This window comes from Lygodium microphyllum, chromosome 11 (genome assembly GCF_053477565.2).
Source record: "Lygodium microphyllum isolate KBCC chromosome 11, Lygodium_microphyllum_v1.1.10, whole genome shotgun sequence".
Taxonomy (NCBI): domain Eukaryota; kingdom Viridiplantae; phylum Streptophyta; class Polypodiopsida; order Schizaeales; family Lygodiaceae; genus Lygodium; species Lygodium microphyllum.
In genome coordinates, this window is record NC_141145.1 from 3,553,063 (window position 1) to 3,572,593 (window position 19,531).

Genomic DNA, 19,531 nt, shown 5'->3' on the forward strand with positions numbered 1-19,531 from the left:
GGAAAACCAATAACACAAAAAAAAAAACCATTCCAATATTATAAATGTAAACTATTAAAGGATATAAGAGTTCTGCATCCAAATCTGCAACTACAACCATGTGATAACCAACTGCATCAATCTTCACAGCTTCATCTTCATCAGCTCCACATAATTGAAAAAAACATCACCCAATACAAAAAATACCCATATACAAATATAGTCTAAATGGCATGGATCCCCAAAAATTGGAGAGCAAAAAGAAAATTTCCATTAATAAAGGAGGAATGATACAATAAGGAAAAAGCTCCATTGCTAAGTAGGATGAAGGTATTTCTTCTTAAACTGCATACTAAGCTTTAAACGCTCCAAAGCTTTACTCTCATCAACAAAATGCTGAGGCACATTCTGGAGGAACTGTAAGCAACACATCCTTTCCAGTAAGATGAGGAACCTGGTAGGGAAGGCCTGTGCAAAGTAGTACAGAACATCCATCTAAGCAACAGTCACATCTACATTTGGATTGATGAGCAACTGAGGGATACTCTTTTGAGTATTCAGCTTTGACTGCTGATGCATGAAAGCAAGATACCAACAAAAATGAGCTACAAGGCGAACAATGGTATCCTCAGAAGTAACATGCACTTTGGCAAAATGAAGGTAAGAGTTCGAACATGCTACAGATGTATCCCAAGACCCTGGAATGAGAGGCCAATTAAACACCGGTCCTGTCACACAATCATGTAACATCCATTGTCTTTGACAGAGTATGTCACTGTCATATCCTGGAGTATCCAGCACTGACTGGGGAGGAAGATTGATATAATCAAATGAAGGGGGCAATGGAATAAGAGGAGAACATTGTAAAGGAGGATAAGATCAATCATAAAAGGAAGGCAAATGAAGGGATAAGGAAGATGGCAAAGATGGAGAATTCAACAAAAAGGTACGAAGGGAATCCACTGAGAAAACAGAAGGAATAGGAGGAACAGAAGGTGGAGGGTCAGAAGGGGTAGGTGATGATGTAGGATCAGCAATAAAAGGACATGTAGTAAAAATAGGGATATGAGGAAATCCAGAAGGGGTAAAAGATAAAAGCGGAATGGTATCAGGACTTGAGGAAAGAAGAGAAATATAAAAAGGGAAACGACACGCCATAAGAGAATAAGAAAGGAGATCACCAGGATCCAAAGGATAGATAGAACAACAGAAACTAAGGTCCTGGAAAAAGGAATCAGTAAATAACGGATGATCAGCAATAAAGCTCAACAATTGAGATTGTAATGGCTGGATATCAGATTTATGAAAAACACTCCAAAGACGACGAGGTTCCAAAGCATCAGCCTCCAAAGGTGAATGCCAAGCATGTCCCTTACACCAAGACGTCTGCTCATGATAATACTTCAAACTATCTGCTAGCAGGAGCTCAACTGAGTGCACATACATGACTGCCTCATGGGAAACCAACTCATCCACAAATTTATCAAAAACAGCTCTCAAGAGACCCGCAAACCAAAAATTTGACCGCCCATCCTCTGGAGGTTCCAAATCCACATTGCTTAAAGAGATGTACAGGGCAAACCTCTGCTGATTATATTTGATCCAAAAGGAAGGAGGAGGTGACACCAATTCAATATAGCGGGTAAAATCTTCCTGCACACAATTCATCCTCTGCTGAAGACGTTCCATTTAGCGGAGAACCCATCACATAATTTAGCTTTATGGTGCAATTGATCAAGCTCTCCTTTGGAAGATATGATTGAAGGGACAATAGGAGTTGCGGAGGAATAGAAAGAACAGGCACTTTTTGGTTAAGTTCTTCAATAACTTTCTATTGGGACTCTACAGTTGCCTGAGAGTGCTGCAACTGACCTTCACTAGTACCAAGTTTACTAGCCAAAGTGGCCATTTCCTAAAGGGCAGAATTTTTCTCAAGGTGCAAGGATGCATTCTCCTCTTCCAACTTAGCAACCTTAGATTCTAACTCTTGGATAGTTTCCTTCTGGGAATCCATTAAGGATGTGGCAACAGTCATTTGAGCATTAATATCAAAAAGTGTAGCCCTTTTTGCGGACAAATCCTCTAGTGCCTTAGTCAACTGACTAATCAAGGAATCCACCTTGTCTTGCAAGGAAGTATAAACATTGGTATACATTGTTTGAAGACAAGAGGTAAGGGAGGTTTCCAGAGTGGACTGGACATTTGAAACTAGCTGTGAAAGCATATGTCCAGATAATATAGTATGTAAGGATGAAGGCAGCTAGCTGATCAATTTGTCCTTCCTTTTGGGCTGAAAATAAATTAGGACAGGAGAGGAAAGAAGGAAGGGCACTACCAGACACAGTAGGAACAAGTGTGGGTACAGGGGAAGCAAGTACAAGAGGACTGGAAGGACCCTTTGTATAAAGGTGTTTCTTGCAAGAAAATATAACAGGGGACTCCTCATCTTCTGAATTTGGTTGCATAGGTGGAGGGGAGGGGACTGATGGTGGAGGATGCAGCGGTAAAGGAACAGAATCAGGCACTGCCACACCACCAGGAGGGGGTGCAAAAGTGATAATGCGCTGTAAGAAAGCACCATAGGAAACATTAATGATCTGACCCTTCCATACACGCTGGAAATGTTGATCCATATTGGAGAGTAAGAAGCTTGCCCAATTGAACCTAGCACCCTCTAGGATCTTCATAGAAGCTGTGAACAATTCCTTGGAAAGATACTTAGAAGCTGACTTACTCGTCATAAATCGGTTCTGGAGGAACTAACATAACTACTTCCATACTGGAGAAGAGATAGGAGCAATAGAGACCCCTGAACTGTTAATAAGTTGATTGAGAAGCAAGGGGGTAGAAGTTTCCTTCTTCAAGAGCGTAACTATCTCTTCAACAGTAAGTAACTGGTTACCACTGGGCACAAAGGAAGCAGAAAGGAGCAAGCACAACGCTTCATGGATATTAGCTGTAGATAAGCAAAAGATACGGTTATAAACCAGGTGAGACTGGTTTTTATAAGAAGCCAAGAAGGAGTAACAAATGTGAGAAATGCGGGATCTAGAGCATGGCAGTGAGTTATGGTGGATGAAAGAAGAAGTGTGGACTCATGATGAAGAAGATAAAGACACTGTTTGTTACACAAGTGAATTAGGTTCCAAGATTGAGACTTGGACTCATAAACACAATCTTGTGTATGTGGACAATGACATTGACACTTCACTGAAATGAAAAGAGTACTATCATTGCATTAAGAAAAGGAAGCAAGTACAATGCTTTATAGGAAAGTAGGAAACTGCAATAGGCACCATTGTGCATATGGGATAGGTTAGCCTGCATGCCCTTGACCCTGAAGCTCCATACAAAGAGGCTATTTAGTGAGTCTGATTCCTGATTCTCAACACCCCTCCTCAATCACAACTAAAAAGGCACAAAATGTGTAGAGGCTGTAATGAGAACAACCTGCAAAGTGTGGGCACACCACAAACATGGTAGACACCAGAGGCTGTTGCAGAAAAGGCTAAGTGTGGGCACCAAAACATGATGGACATCCAGAGGCTGTAACAGGGGCCTCACAAAGTGTACAGGGACTGTAATGCCAAGTTACATAAGGAGTTTACAAAGCTTATGGCAGGAAGCATTAGGGCAAGGAAGTACAAGGCTTTTAAAACAGTCTATCAGAGTTATGAGAGTAGAAGGACTGATGAATCTTGTCCTTCCGATCCTGGTGGTCTTCATCTTTATCTTCTTCTTTCTTTGCTCCATTTTCTTCTTCTTCTTTGACTGCGACTAGATAGGCCTTTTGGGATCTCTTTCTTACGTGGCAGAACTTCTTGGTGTGTCTGGTCCTTTTGCAAAAGTCACAAAAGAGCTGATCCTTCTTGCCTTTGTACCTGTTGCCAACATATAATGCATGCTCATCTCTAGAAGTACTTGGTTCTTCCTTAGTTTTTAGCTTCTTTTCCTCTTCTAACAGTGATTCCTGGATATCAACAATTTCAGGATTTGGCATGTTGATTAAAGTTGTTGATACATTATTATATTTAGGAGGCAAACTCTTAAGTAGAACACCGATGCAAACATCTTCATCCATTTTAATGTTGATTCCTGCAAGTTGGGTTAGGAGTCCTTCCATGTAATTGAGATGTGTGGCAAGTGATGTGCTAGACTTCATTTCAATCCTGAAGAACTCAATCAGGAGACCATACTTTGATGATTTAGATTGTGCACCGAACAGGGTGTCAAGTCTTTTCCATGTATCCTGTGAGGTCTCACAGTTATCCACATGGTGGATATAACTGTCTTCTAGCTCTAGTTTGATAATGGCCTGGGCTCTGTCATCATTCTTTTGCCAAGTAGTTGCAAGGTCCGCGTCCCGAGGTTTCTTCTCTTTGCCATTTGTGATGGCCCAGAGACCCTTTTTCATCAAGATGAGCTTGATGCGGGTTTGCCAGGTGTGAAACCCGACTCCTTTGAATCGAGCATTTGGAGAGTCTTTTCCCATGTGGAGGTTGCAAGATCAACAGCAAATCAACACCAGAATTCTGAGATTTTATCAGTAGAAGAGCAGAATGCAGTGTGTCAAGAGACACAGTTAGTGACAGTGTGAAAACACACTATGTCAGTGTTGATGTTGAGCTTGATTCTTCTTGTTCGGGATCGTTCGGTCGTTCTTCATCTTCTCATGTCCTTCCCCTCCTTGATTTGATGCTGGGTTAATGGATTAGAGTGGGCTTTAGCTTGGTTTAGTGTCAGGAGTGAGAAAAAATGAGGAAAAAAAAGCTTGAGAAATTTTGGCTATGGTGGAATTAGGGTTTCTGAGACAAGGGCCTGGTTTTTCTCAGATTGCAGGAGCTATACTTGATCATTTTCAAAAAATTTTACATGCCTAGGAAGCTGACTTCATGGGCTATCAAAGCCCTATGAAAATCCTCCAGATTGTGGACTGTATAAAGCACGCAGGGCACTCGATCAGATTCGGCGTAGTTCAAGACAGGTTTCCGCGATTTCTGTAATGCCAGGTCAGGGTGCATCAATGTGGTCAATTTATGTGCCAGGACGAAGCGCCTTGAGTAGAAGAACAATCCCCTAGAAGGAATCAAGAGCTGAAGTGACCTGATTGAGAAGTTATTGAATCTCCAAGTGAGGTAGGTCCTGTCTGGCTATGGCAGACACAGAGCAGAGATTGAGAATTTTCACAATGCTGAGCTTCAGATAGCCAAATGTCATGGATTGATGTGATACAGGGAAGCTTTGTGAGTTGGGGAATACTTTTCCAGAAGGAAGCTCCAAGAGATTTGACCTGTGGAGTGATATATAAGCAGCTCAATCTGACAGGGTGCTACTGGCTATGGCTGCCATGGAAGCTTCAGTGAGAGTAGAGTTGGGAGATGAAGTCATGAGCTGACATTGAACTAGATTGAGGTTGAGAGGAATCAAGAGAGGCTGGAGAAGCAATGCCATGCCCAATTGGGCTCTGATACCATGTGAGAAATGTGGGATCTAGAGCATGGCAGTGAGTTATGGTGGATGAAAGAAGAAGTGTGGACTCATAATGAAGAAGATAAAGACACTGTTTGTTACACAAGTGAATTAGGTTCCAAGATTGAGACTTGGACTCATAAACACAATCTTGTGTATGTGGACAATGACATTGACACTTCACTGAAATGAAAAGAGTACTATCATTGCATTAAGAAAAGGAAGCAAGTACAATGCTTTATAGGAAAGTAGGAAATTGCAGTAGGCACCATTGTGCATATGGGATAGGTTAGCCTGCATGTCCTTGACCCTGAAGCTCCATACAAAGAGTCTGTTTAGTGAGTGTGATTGCTGATTCTCAACAACAAAGCTTCTCATCTACCGACGGCAATGTGAGGGCAATAAATGGTCTGACGCCTACACGTCTGATGCAATCCGCCTCTAGAAGGAGAGAATAATCATGGACTGCGAGGGGAACATACTGTACCACAATCAAAGGGGAAGAAGAAGAAAATGATGCCATTCAGACTATAGTAGAAACCACACTCACAAACCAGGAATCAAAGAGAAAACCTGCAAAACCCACAAACAAAACCACCACTAAGACCATCGACAGGAGAAAGATTTAGGACAAGACTCACTGGACTAAACCACCCCAAGCAAACCACATCCTACCGAAAATTCGACATGACCTATGCACATATGCGACCGAAAGCTTGGTGAATATGTAGTACAAACAGACACCCAAAACCCCGTAATCAAACACACAAAATAAAACAAAAGTGTCACACATACCGTAACCCAAACACTAAACAGACTCCAAACAGAATCACAGACTCGGACTAGTAAAATAGACATGAACAGATATGATTGACATCTTTGACCAAGAAAACCCAATCCCTGTAAACGTTCAGGGTCCTACAGTGCGGTGAAGTGGATGGGTGAAACGAACGACTCATCTTATTTAAATAATCAATTAAGCATAGTTCATTATTAATGTTTAATCCGTTAATGTATGGTGAGTCGGAAACGTAGCCCAGCCCCTCTTAGACTTGACACGACTTTACTTGGCTCGGTCTCTACTAATGCAGTTCATTGTTATAATTACATGATCTGTGGCACTTGTGTGCATGCATGCGTGACTTCGAGGGGTTCATTTTATTACAAGTTAAAGGTGTCTGTAACGCGTGTGCATGTGCATTGGTGAATGGGTTTTAATTTACAAAAATTAAGTGGGTTATGGTGCAAAGGTGCTCGTGCAATGGCAGGATTCCTTTTACAATTAACGTTCGGGTTCGTTTTGTTACAATTTTATAAAGTGCAGTCTCTTAATTTTGTGTATGTGCAATGGTCAATTGATTTTAATCACAATTTAAATGTGTGTTATGGTGCAACGTGAGAGAGGAAAAAAGAGAAAAAACCTGGCAATGTGTGGGTTTGTCTGCAAAGTCTGAGACGACGGCCTCGAAAAGGGAAAGACGCAATCCACCGATAATCCACAAAACTGACAAAAGGCTGACTAAGACTAGTCGTCCTATCGTACAGGAAAACGGAAAAACAACTAACACATTGACCAAAAAGAAATAATAAAGCAAATGGGACGTGTGACCAAAGAAAAAAAATGGAGATGTTAGGGGTTTGGATTGATTTGGATTTAAGATTATGATTGTCTAGTTTTGTGGGTTGTTTTTGTTTTTCTGTTTTTTTTTTTTTTTTTTTTGAAAGTTTGGTTTGGCTGTATTTTTTTTTTGTTTGTTTTTTTAAAAAAGTGTGTTTTGATGTGTTTATTTGTTTGTTTGTTTGTTTTTTGTTTTTTGTTATTTTTATAAAAATGATGTGGACATGAAATTTCAACAACCAATCATGAGCATCAAGTGTAAAGAAGGTGATCGGATTTAATTTATTTTTTTAGCTCATTTGGGGGATTAAAAATGATTTTTTCCATTGAATTTTTTTAAATAAAAAAATTTAGGGTTTTGGCTCCAATTAATACTTTTGCCAATTAAGGAAAGCATTTTCAATGAGAAAATATTGGCAAAATGTACAAAAGAATTCGTAGAATTTGCAAAAAAAAAAAATTCTGACATTATTTCGGCATTTTTATGAAATTTTAAGGAAATTTTTCCATTTTTTTCATGGTTTTGAAAAGAATTTTAATTTTTTATTTTTGTACTTTTAAAAAAAAAATTAGGTTGGAAAAATATGTCAATTATTTGCAGAAATATTGGGAATTTTTTAGGAATTTTTCTATAAATGTTTTTATTTTTATTTGATTTTTAAGAAAAATTTAAATTTTTAAATGTGTTTTTAGGGTTTTGCGGGATTTTAAATTAAAAGGGCAGTACCCGGCTACGTGTGAACAGCTGATAAGGACTGCGTGTGAATGGCTGGCTGCAGCACACCACCACACGGACAAAGCGGAATGCGCGTCCCCGCGCATGAACAGTCACGAACAAACACACTCCCGCACGAACAACGCACGCAAACAGCCACACGCACGCACACCCTGCGTGTGACAAGGGGCCTAGAAGAGGGTACGGGTGTGTGTGTTGTTTGTAAATTAATTCGTTGTGGTGTGCGCTTCGGGGGGGGATGGAAAAAAAGGGCGTAGAAGGGGGGTTTGTGTGTATGTGTGGGAAGGGGTATATGAATGGGGGCTTAGGAGGGGGAGGTTTGTATGTGAATGGGGGTGTGACTGTAACACTCTTTTACATGGGGGAACACGTAGCAGGAAGCCTTTGAGCAGATGAAGAAGTGCATGAGCCAAACTCCTGTCCTAAGGGTGTCGAACTTCACCAAACCCTTTGAAATCTCTACAGATGCATCTGACTATGGCATAGGGGGTGTATTGGTCCAAGAGGGTCACCCCATTGCGTATGAGTCAAAGAAATTTACCAATGCTCAAACAAGGTGGAGCACACATGAGAAAGAAATGTTGGCAGTCATCCACTGCCTTAGAAAATGGAAGCACTATGTCCAAGACAAGCATACAATAGTCTTCACCGACAATATCTCCCTCAAATACTTCCAATCCCAACCCAAGTTATTAGCAAAGTAAGCCCGCTGGCTAGACTTCCTAGCCGAATTTGACCTGGAGATTAAGCACAAACCCAGCTCTACTAATAAAATAGCAGATGCCTTGAGCCGGAAAGCTGACCTGAAAGTTGTCAATGTGGTCAGCACCAACTTCATAGAACTTGTCAAAGAGGCCCTAGAACAAGATCAAGAAATGCACAAGATAATCAAAGATGTGGAAGCAAAGAAGACACCACATGGAATGTACACCTTAGAAGAGGGTATTCTATTTTTAGGCAAGAGATTGTATATCCCCAACAATGTGGAATTAAAGAAACTCATCCTGCATGGGATACACGACGGAAAGATTGGAGGCCACAAAGGGCAAAGCAAAACCTTGGAGGCCCTTAGGAAGCAGTTCTTTTGGTCGAACATGAAGGAAGAAGTGATAGACTACATCAAAACTTGCCCCACTTGCCAAATGGTCAAAGCACCAAGATCAAGACCAGCCGGACTACTACAACCATTACCAGTACCTAACCGCCCATGGGATGTCATCAGCATGGACTTCATTGTGGAGCTACCGGAATCCCATGGGTACACAATCATCTTTGTAGTGGTCGACTATTTCTCCAAACAGGCCCACTTCATCCCGGCCAAACCACCACTGAATGCCAAGGAGGTAGCACGCCTCTTCTTCACACATGTATTCAAACTGCATGGCTTACCACTGGCCATTGTATCAGATAGAGATGGAAGATTCATGACCGACATGTGGAAGGAACTCTTCAAGACTCTGGAAACCCAACTGAGATTCTCATCATCCTTCCACTCGGAGATAGATGGACAGACAGAACGAGTCAAACAAGGCATCGAAGATTACCTCCGCAGCTATGCTAGAGTGGATCAGAAAGATTGCGCCTTGTACCTTGACGTCTTGGAATTCCACTATAATAGCTCCATCCACTCGGCTACGGGGTACACTCCCTTTGAGTTAGCCACAGGAAAAGAAGTCATTACACCACTGGCCTTAGCATCTGGAGCGGCCAAAGCGGAGGATCAAGATGCAAAAGAATTCTTGAAGAAATGGAGAGATTGCAATGCAGCAACTAAGCAAAGTCTCAAGCAGAGCAAGATAACAATGACAGAGCAAGCAAACAAGAAGAGAAAGGCAGTACTATTCGCCAAAGGAGACTTGGTCCTAGTGAGCTCTAAGAATATGTCACTTCCCAAAAACATGACCCCCAAGTTCAATCACCGTTACTATGGACCCTACCGAATCACTGACGTGCTGAACGAAGTCACCTACAAGCTGGACCTGCTAGACAGTGTTTGTGTTCATAATGCCTTTCATGCTCGTCTTCTGCGCAGGTTCTATCCCGACAACCAATGGGGACGGCGTGTACCAATGCTCCATTCCAATGGTCCCTTCGAAGTAGAAGCATTCCTCCGACGCCGAGAACAAATAGGCTTCCCCGAATACCTCACCAAGTGGCGCAGGCGTCCACTCAAGGAGGCCACTTGGATCTCAGAAGCGGAGGCCCGTGAATGCGGAAAGGATGCCTTCGCCCTTTGGCTCGAGGAGAACCCCCCTGCTCCTTCTACTGACCCTTGAGCCGCCTCAACACTTCAACAAATAATGCGGTTCTCAATCATAGACCCCCAATGTGCCTCCACTCCTCAAATGTAATTGAGTCGAGGGTGGACTCGCATGGTAGCAATCATCACAAATAACTCCATCAAAAAAGAAAAAGCCCCAACGTCTTAGTGCGGCAGACACTGGCCAGTTTGATAGTATAGACTATGTTAAGTCCCCGCGGTCCCCTTAGACCAGCAGACACTAACCAGCTTGCTAGGAAAAGCTGTGTTAAGACCCCGGATGAGTCAAATAACAAACGCTACCCTTAGATTGCTGAGGTCAGCAATCCAGTAAGCAGGGGTGAGTGTAAGGGCTTTGTAGCTATACCATGCCATTGCTACCGATTGCACCTATATAGGGAGTAGTAGTGACTCAAAGCCCTGCCTTGGTTCCACTCTACGTGTGATTCCCTATGGCCAGTGGTGAACCCTCTTATGTGCGGCGTCACGAGGGTGTAGTCCTGGGATGTGTCTATGTTGTCCCGCTTTTGGATTGAATAATACAAGAGTATACCTTGAGCTCATATCGTGTTACCTTTCTGTGCCGTGTTGAGTGCGTCTTTGGTGAGGTGGGAGAGGGGGGCAGTGATAAGGTTGTAATCTTTGATGAATCTTCGACAAAACACTGTGAAGCCTAGGAACTCCCGCACTTCTCTTACAGTTTTCAGTACAGGCCATCTTTGGACAGCTTCCACTTTCTTAGGGTCCACTTTGATTCCATCTAATCCTACAATAAAGCCTAAGAATTCCAATTCTTTCACCGCGAACTCACATTTTTCCGACTTGGCATATAACTGATGCTGCCGCAATTTCTCAAAAACTTTGCGTAAGTGTTGCTTGTGCTCTTCTAAGGTCTTGCTGTAGACTAGGAGGTCATCTATGTAGATAATGACAAAGATATCTATCTTTGGTCTAAAAATTCCATCCATGAGGCCACAAAATGTGCCTGGCCCATTGCTTAGGCCGAACCCTAATATTAACCACTCAAAACTACCATATCGGGTACGGAAGGCTGTTTTGGGATATCTTTTTCGGCTATGCGGATTTGGTGGTATCCTGATCTAAGATCAATCTGACTGAAGTGCTTGGCCCCGTGCAGTCTATCTAAGAGGTCTTCCACTAGGGGCATAGGGTATTTGTTTTTAATGGTTATTTTGTTAAGAGCCCTATAATCTACATAGAGTCTAAGTCCCCCATCCTTCTTCTTTGCAAACAACACTGGAGCACCAAAGGGGGATTTGCTAGGGCAGATGAATCCTTGTTCTTCTAGTTCATGTAGTTGCTTCTTCAATTCCATGAGCTTGGTGTGGTTCATGCGATAGGGAGCTCGGGCCGGTGGGGCAGACCCTGGAATCAGCTCAATCTTGTGATCCACATCTCGTCTGGGTGGTAGACCCTTGGGTAGTTCGGCTGGCATTACATCTTTGAATTCTTCAAGTATTTCTGCCACTTCTGTGTTCCTCTTCTGTTGTTTGGGTTTCTTGCCATTTTCTTCTTCTTCAATTGGTCGGATCATACACAGATAGACCATATCTCCTTGTTTGACTGACTTCTCGACTTGCTTTGCACTGCATGTCATGATACGTGGCCTAATAACGGTCCCTTGGACCGGTGCTTTTTGGGTTTGGCCTTTTGGTTGGTTTGTAGTTGGTTTTACTGTTTGGCATGATACTCCTGGCTTATTCTCCTTCATTTGCACCTTGATTGGGGTCCTACCAGGTAGCTGCATTCTTTCGCATGGTACTCTTACGCCTTCTCCTTGCATATCTAGCATCATTTCATTCACACCCTTACCAAACATTGCAATGACATACTTGTTAGAGAATTCTAGGCCTAATATCACTTCAAAATCATCCATGGGGATTACTAAGAAGTTGAGTTTCACTTTCCACTTGTCGGCTTCCACTTGGACTACAAAGACTTGTTTTACTTCCTTGGCTTCTCCTTGTGCGAATGTTACTGTTAATCCTTCTGGGGCTTTTGATAGCTTCAATCCATGTTTTGTTGCACACTGTGGTGTCATGAAGTTGTGTGTTTGTGGTGTCATGAAGTTGTGTGTTGCTCCTGTGTCCACCATGATAGGTTGGTTTCCTTCGCCCATTCGGCCTTTGATGTATAGATGGTGGACTGCCGCTACCCTGGCTGCCATACATTGGGGTCGGGCACTAATTGACCCTACCCTTGGGTGATCCATGCTCTCTTCACTCCCATTTGGAATTTCCTGGATACGCGGCGGTAGTGGTTCTTCTCCTCCATATGCACAAGTTGCATTCACCATTGATCCGCTCGATGAAGCTGTGTCTTCTATTGGGCATCTGTTTTGGTAGTGTGGACCCCCGCATTTGAAGCATCTGATGCCGGTGGAAGGACTTGGGGGTCTCCACCATGATGTGTTTGATGTTGTGGGCCCATATGATGTGCTAGGGGTTGCCCTGTAGTGATTGTTTCCCCATCTCCCTACTGCTCCTCTTGGTACTAATGCGGTTTGGGATACGGCCGTGGTGTTAGTGGTGTTTTGACTCCTTGTATCTGTGAATGCCCCTCTAGGAGCATTGGGCCTCTGGTTCCAGGAGTTGTTGTTGTTGAAGGTGTTGTTGAACCTATTTTGATTCCCTTGTGCTGTTCTTCTGCCTTCCAGGTCCACCAGTCGTTCGGCCATTCTCATGGCTTCTACTAAGCTTGTTGGCTCCTGTCTCTCCACATCTCTTCTAGCCCATTCTTGCATCCCAAACAAAAATCCATGTAGCTTAGTGTCAGTATCCATGTTTGGTAGCTGCAGCATGATTTGCCTATATTTGCTGACATACTCTTTCATCTTTCCCTCTGCTTGCTTGAGGTTCCTCCATTCATCTCTCACTTTGAATTTCTCCAGCTTTGGAATAAACTAGTCCTTCAGTTCTTCCCACGAATAGATTGTGTGGCCCTACTCTTGTTCTAAACTAGCAGCGTCCTCCTCCAAGTAAATGACTGCCACTTCCGCCTTCCTGTCTTCGGTAATTCTTGAATACTTTAAGTACCTATCCACCTCTGCGATCCATTTCTTCAGAACCAACCCATCTCTCTCTCCCTTGTACTTGGCGGGTTGGGGCATCTTGAATTTTCCATAATCATCTTCTGAACTACTGCTATCTTCCTCTTCTTTGCGATGGTGCTTCTTCTCCTTCTTCTTGTCTTTCTTTTTGCTTCCTAATTCTACTACTTTCTCCTTCTCCTTCCTTCTATCTTGCGCCCTCCTAGATGACTCCTCTCTACCCGTTCTATCCATCTCCTCTTGCATTCGGTGTCTCCTCTCCTCTTCTTGTTGTTGACTCAACCATTCTCTATAGCCCTGCTCTACTTCTAGTTTTTTCCTCCTTTCTTCCTCTTCCTCTTTCATCTGCATGTTCCTCCATATTGATTCTAGCATGCATGACATACCATCTAATTGTCTTTCTAGTCCGGCCACCTTCTCCTCTTGGGATACTCTCCATTCTTGTCCCCTACTCTTCTTCCTCTCCTCCAGTGTCGGGAGGGTGATGTTCTCCCTTTCTTCCTCCATGTGGTTGGTAGTGGTGTCGACGCGGGGAAGCCATGTTTCGCCTGTGGTGGTGTGGGTCGTGCTGCAGGGAAGCCGTGTCACGTCTTCAGACGGTGGGATGTCGAGGTTGGGGGCGTCACGCCAGGGCGACGCGTCGGGGGGCATCGCGCCAGCGCGACGCGACGTGGGGCGACGCGACGCGACATGGGGCGACGCGACGTGGGGCGTCGCGCTGTGGGTTGTTACGACTTCGATCTCTTCGGGGCACTGGATCTTTCCTCCTGCTTCCGTGAGCACTCCTTCACTCCGAGCAAGAGTTGCTCTGATACCAAGTGTGATAAACTTGCACTCGTTACACACTCAACATGGCACAGAAAGGTAACACGATATGAGCTCAAGGTATACTCTTGTATTATTCAATCCAAAAGCGGGACAACATAGACACATCCCAGGACTACACCCTCGTGACGCTGCACATAAGAGGGTGGGGGAAGGAGGAGGGAGAGGAGGAAGGGAGGGAGGAGGAAGGAGGGAAGCAGGAGGAGAGAGAGAGAAAGGGGGTTACGGGGAGAGAGAAAGAAGAAGAAGAAAAAAGATAGAAAGAAAGAGGGGGGGAGAGAGAAGGGGTAAGGGCCGCGAGAGGGGGAGGGGAATTCATATTTTAAATTAACTAATAAAGAAATTAAGGAATAAATTAAAAAATAGAAAAAAGAAATGAAAGGCGCGCCCTCGTCCTGCGCGCGTGCACGGGGTGGGGTAAAAAAATTTACCGTGGCGGGATCGGAATGGCGTCAGGACATTGGCACGGGGTACGCGACGGGGGTATGTGGAGACAAGTAAAATCGAAAATGGGCGCGTTCATGCGCAAGACGAGTCGCGCGAGACACGTCAAAACAAGGAAAAATTAATATCGCCCAATCCGATCGTCGAAACGAAATGATGTAAAAACAAAAATTGTGCAGGACAGCAGGGGGAAGACAGGGAAAAAGTGCAACAGGGGTTCTGTTGGAAGACAGGGCATTCACATGCAAAAAACATAAAAAACGGGTCCAAAAACGCAAACGAAAATTAATATTGAAAGATTTGTGCATTGAAACGAAGTGCAGGAAAAAGGAAAAATGTGCAAAAGAACGTGCCCAACAACCCTATCGTGTCAAAACACCGTTTCCACTAATATAAGATGCATTCACATGGAAAAAACTCAAAAAAAAAACCCGAAAAGGGATTCGAAAATTAATACGGAACGATCCGTGCACCGGAACGAAGTGTAGTAAAAATGCAAAATGTGCGGGGGACAGAGTTTCACATGCCTATCATGTTATAACGTAGTTCCGATAGGGTTCGGAGGCGTTCACATGCAAAAAACACCAAAAAGACACTCAAAAACACATTTAAAAATTAATAATTAAAAATACAAAAGTCGAAATAAGGGGGAAAAAAAAGGAAAAATGTAGGGAAAGGTGTGGTGCACATGGTTGTCAAGTCAAACTTGAATTCCGATGCAAACAAGGCAGGTTCACATGGAAAAATGTCAAAAAGACGCACGAAAAGGTCTCGAAAAATCCCAAATTTAAAATGGACAAACCGTGCATCGAAATGACACGGAGTAAAAAGAAAAAATGTCAGGGGGAAAGTGGTTGTTAGGGCTATGATGTCAGATCACTGTTTCGAAGCAAGAAAAGCACGTTCACATGGAAAACCGTCTAATTTGTGCAAAATGCTTCAAAAAGTAATAACTCGAGAACCGTGCATCGGAAGAGGGGTAGGTAAAAAGGAAAATTGGACACTTCAAAGGGATGAATAGGTCTATATGTTTGGATTGGAATTTGGGGGAACGTAGGGTGCGTTCACTTAGAAACACAACAACGATCACTTGTGCAAAGGTTGTATGCCTTGTGCGCATTTGATGGTGCAACTATGCATCCCGCACAGTGCCGGCATACGGTGCGAGAAGGAAGGCCAGGGAGCCTTATGGTGCAGTGCACAGAAACAAATCATGCTTTGTCCATCGAGAGGCCCATCCCGTGCGTGCAACACTTCATTCACACTTCTCACCTCTCATTTGATTTAAAGGGAAAAGACTGGTCACTCGCCCCACCCTCTGTCTCACTCTCTGTTGATAATTACAGAGGACAACCATCCTCACTTCCCCATCCGGTTAGGATGAAAGCTCGTGTCACTCGATTGTTTGTCGATGAAGATCGCGCCGTCAGTTGTTGAAGAGGCGTACCCAGGGAGGTAGCCATCAGATCGAACGTTGTGTTACATAGGACATGGCATCTACTAGAGGACTGTCAAACGCTCTGTAGAAAGGCACAGAACACAGCGTACCAAGGGAGGCAGCTTCGGAACTGGATCCTGGGGATGTCAATTGATGAATCCACTTTTTGGACTACTGGGTGTTGCCACCTTTTCCACAGCCAGCTTCTCGCCCAAGGGTGTTAACCACCTTTTCTTGGAACGAGGCCTGTTATGACAGGGAATTTCTTCCTTTTCTCCCATAACATTTTTTTTTTCTTGTCTTGTTTTTTTGTTTTTTTTTTTCTTTTCTTTTTTCTTGTTTTCCCCTATTCCCGAGGGTGTCTCCACCTTTTCTCGAAGAATAGGTCGGCATGACTTCATTCACTTCATTCACACTTCTCACCTCTCATTTGATTTAAAGGGAAAAGACTGGTCACTCGCCCCACCCTCTGTCTCACTCTCTGTTGATAATTACAGAGGGCAACCATCCTCACTTCCCCATCCGGTTAGGATGAAAGCTCGTGTCACTCGATTGTTTGTCGATGAAGATCGCGCTGTCAGTTGTTGAAGAGGCGTACCCAGGGAGGTAGCCATCAGATCGAACGTTGTGTTACATAGGACATGGCATCTACTAGAGGACTGTCAAACGCTCTGTAGAAAGGCACAGGACACAGCGTGCCAAGGGAGGCAGCTTCGGAACTGGATCCTGGGGATGTCAATTGATAAATCCACTTTTTGGACTACTGGGTGTTGCCACCTTTTCCACAGCCAGCTTCTCGCCCAAGGGTCTTAACCACCTTTTCTTGGAACGAGGCCTGTTATGACAGGGAATTTCTTCCTTTTCTCCCATAACAGTTTTTTTTTTCTTGTCTTGTTTTTTTGTTTTTTTTTTCTTTTTTTCTTTTCGTTTTTCTTGTTTTCCCCTATTCCCGAGGGTGTCTCCACCTTTTCTCGAAGAATAGGTCGGCATGACAGGGACCGAAGTCTTTTTCTCCCATGACCGATATGTATTTTTTTTTTCGAATTAAGCAAGGGAATGGTGGAAATACCATTTGTCAGAACCATCCTTGCCACTGCCGTTGGTGGAAAATAGAGGATAAGAGATCAGGGCTGGAAGGTAGGGCTGAGGGGACAGAGGGTTGTGTCCACCTCATTAGGAGTGGCTAAAGAATGGCTATCAGAAGTAGCATAAGAGTTACAGTGCCACGCCAACGGGGGAAAGAATCAGGTGACTGTGATTGTCAAGATTCCCAAGGAGGGAAGTACTTCTTCAGGCGATATCCATTGATCAGGAAGGGATCATCAGAGGCATCAACGGCCTGCACTTGGATAGAGCCATTAGGGTTGACAACAAGTACCTTATATGGACCCATCCACTGCTATTGGAGCTTGCCAGGAAACTTGCCAAATCGTGAATCATAGGCTAGGACCAAATCACCTTCTTTGAACTCATTGTGCTTGATGAAGCTGTCATGGTAAGCCTTACGTCGAGCTTGCGTGGCTTCCATGCACTGTAAAGCCATCCTGCGAGTTTCGTCCAAACATTTCAAGTGCAGGAGATGGCGTTGCAGTGAATCATCGTCCCCCAAACACTCTTTAATAGCCACTCGCAAAGAGGGAATTTCCAGTTCAACAGGGAAAACAACTTCTGTACCATACACCCACTGGAAGGGTGTCTGCCATGTAGTTGCTTTATGGGAGGTTCTGTACGCCTAGAGGGCCTCTGTAAGTCGATCATCCCAATCACGACGATGTACGGCAATTGTCCTTGTCAAGATCGAGTAGAGGATGTGATTGGTGACTTCGACTTGGCCGTTGGCTCTGGGGTAATAAGGAGTGGACTTGCGATGGCGGATCTTATACAGCTATGTGAACTCTTCCATGACTTTATTAATGAAATGAGTGCCTCTGTCACTTACCAGCTCTAGGGGACTACCAAAACGGGTGATGATATTCTCATACATGAACAGGGCCATGCTATTACCATCGTCCCGTTTTAGAGCTTTGACTTCACACCACTTAGTAACATAATCCGTACATACTAGGATGTATCTGTTATGTTTCCTTCTGGTGGGAGGATCGATTGGCCGACGAAGTCGATGCCCCACTTCTCGAACGGCTTCAAAGGAAGGATAGGTTGCAATGGCATGGCACTTGTTTTGGTGGGTTTCCCCATTCGCTGATAAGCATCACATCTTTTATAGTAATCATATGCATCCTTGTGGAGGGTCGGCCACCAGTAACCTGCTAGTAGAGCTTTCCTGGCTGTAGCTTCTCCTACAAAGTTTCCCCCACATGGCTCGTCATGGCAAGCCTTCAAAACAATCCCAATCTCATCTCCTGCAACACATCTTCTGAACACTTTATCTTTGCCTTTCTTGTATAGTGCACCACCTAACAGGGTGTAGGGGGCTGATTCTAACATAAGCTTCTTCCTTTCCCGACTAGAAATGCCAAGAGGGTACTGTTGGGTTGCCGACATATTGGCAATGTCTGCATACCAGGGGGTTACAGTTTCTACAAGGAATAGGGAAGCATCAGGGAGGACTGGATCATCCTGCTTCTCGTCTGCAATCTGCGGGATACGCAACAAATGATCAGCCAAAACATGGGAAGGACCAGGTTTGGTAATTACCTCAAAGTCGAACGCCTAGAATAGAAGGAGCCATCTCATCATTTGTCCTTTCACATTTGCTTTGTTTATTAGGAAGGACAGGGCCTCGTGATCCACATAAAATTTAAAGTGGCTAGACAGTAGGTAGTGGAAAAACTTCTCCAGTGCAAACACCATTCCCAAGCACTCAAGCTTTGTTAGTTCTATTCCCTATTAGTGACCTTTCGGCTTGCATAATATATCAGTTGATCTAATTTGGAGGGGCCCTTTTGACATAGGACAGCACCTAGCCCTTCAACTGATGCATCAATGTGTACATGAAACTCCTTCGTCCAATCAGGAGGTTGCAGAATGGGTGCCTCAACCAAACACTGCTTCAAAGTGTTGAAGGCTTTGTCACATTCTTCCGTCCAAATAAACTCCGCATCTTTCCTCAGAAGCTTGTGCAAGGAGAATGCCTTTGTTGCAAAATAAGCTATGAACCTTCTGTAGTAATCCACATGGCCTAGGAATCCCCTCAACTGTTTGAGGTTGGTGGGTGCTGTCAAAGCTGCGATATTCTCGATCTTTGCAGGGTTTGTTAATATCCCTTGTACAGAGACAATGTGGCCCAACAGAACTCCAGAAGAAACCCCAAAGATGCATTTATCGGGGTTGAGGGAGATCCCATACTCCTGGCATCGGTCAAAGCATTGTTCCAAATGTCCCTAGTGTTCAGGAATCAAACTATAGACATAGAAGTCATCCAAATATACCTCTATAAAGTCGTGCAGATGATTTTGGAATGCGGCCATCATGACTCACTGGAAGGTAACAGGGGCATTGCAGAGTCCAAACGGCATCACTCGGTAAGCGTAGGTCCCCCATTCTGTGGTGAAGGTTGTTTTGGACTGATCTTCTTCTGCTATCTGCACTTGGTTGTATCCACTGAATCCATCCAGAAGGGAATAAAGCTCATGTCCTACCACTGTGTCCAAAAGTTGGTCTGTGAAAGGGATAGGAAAGTGATCCTTCTTGGTCTTGGAATTCAACTTGCGGAAATCCACACATATACGAAG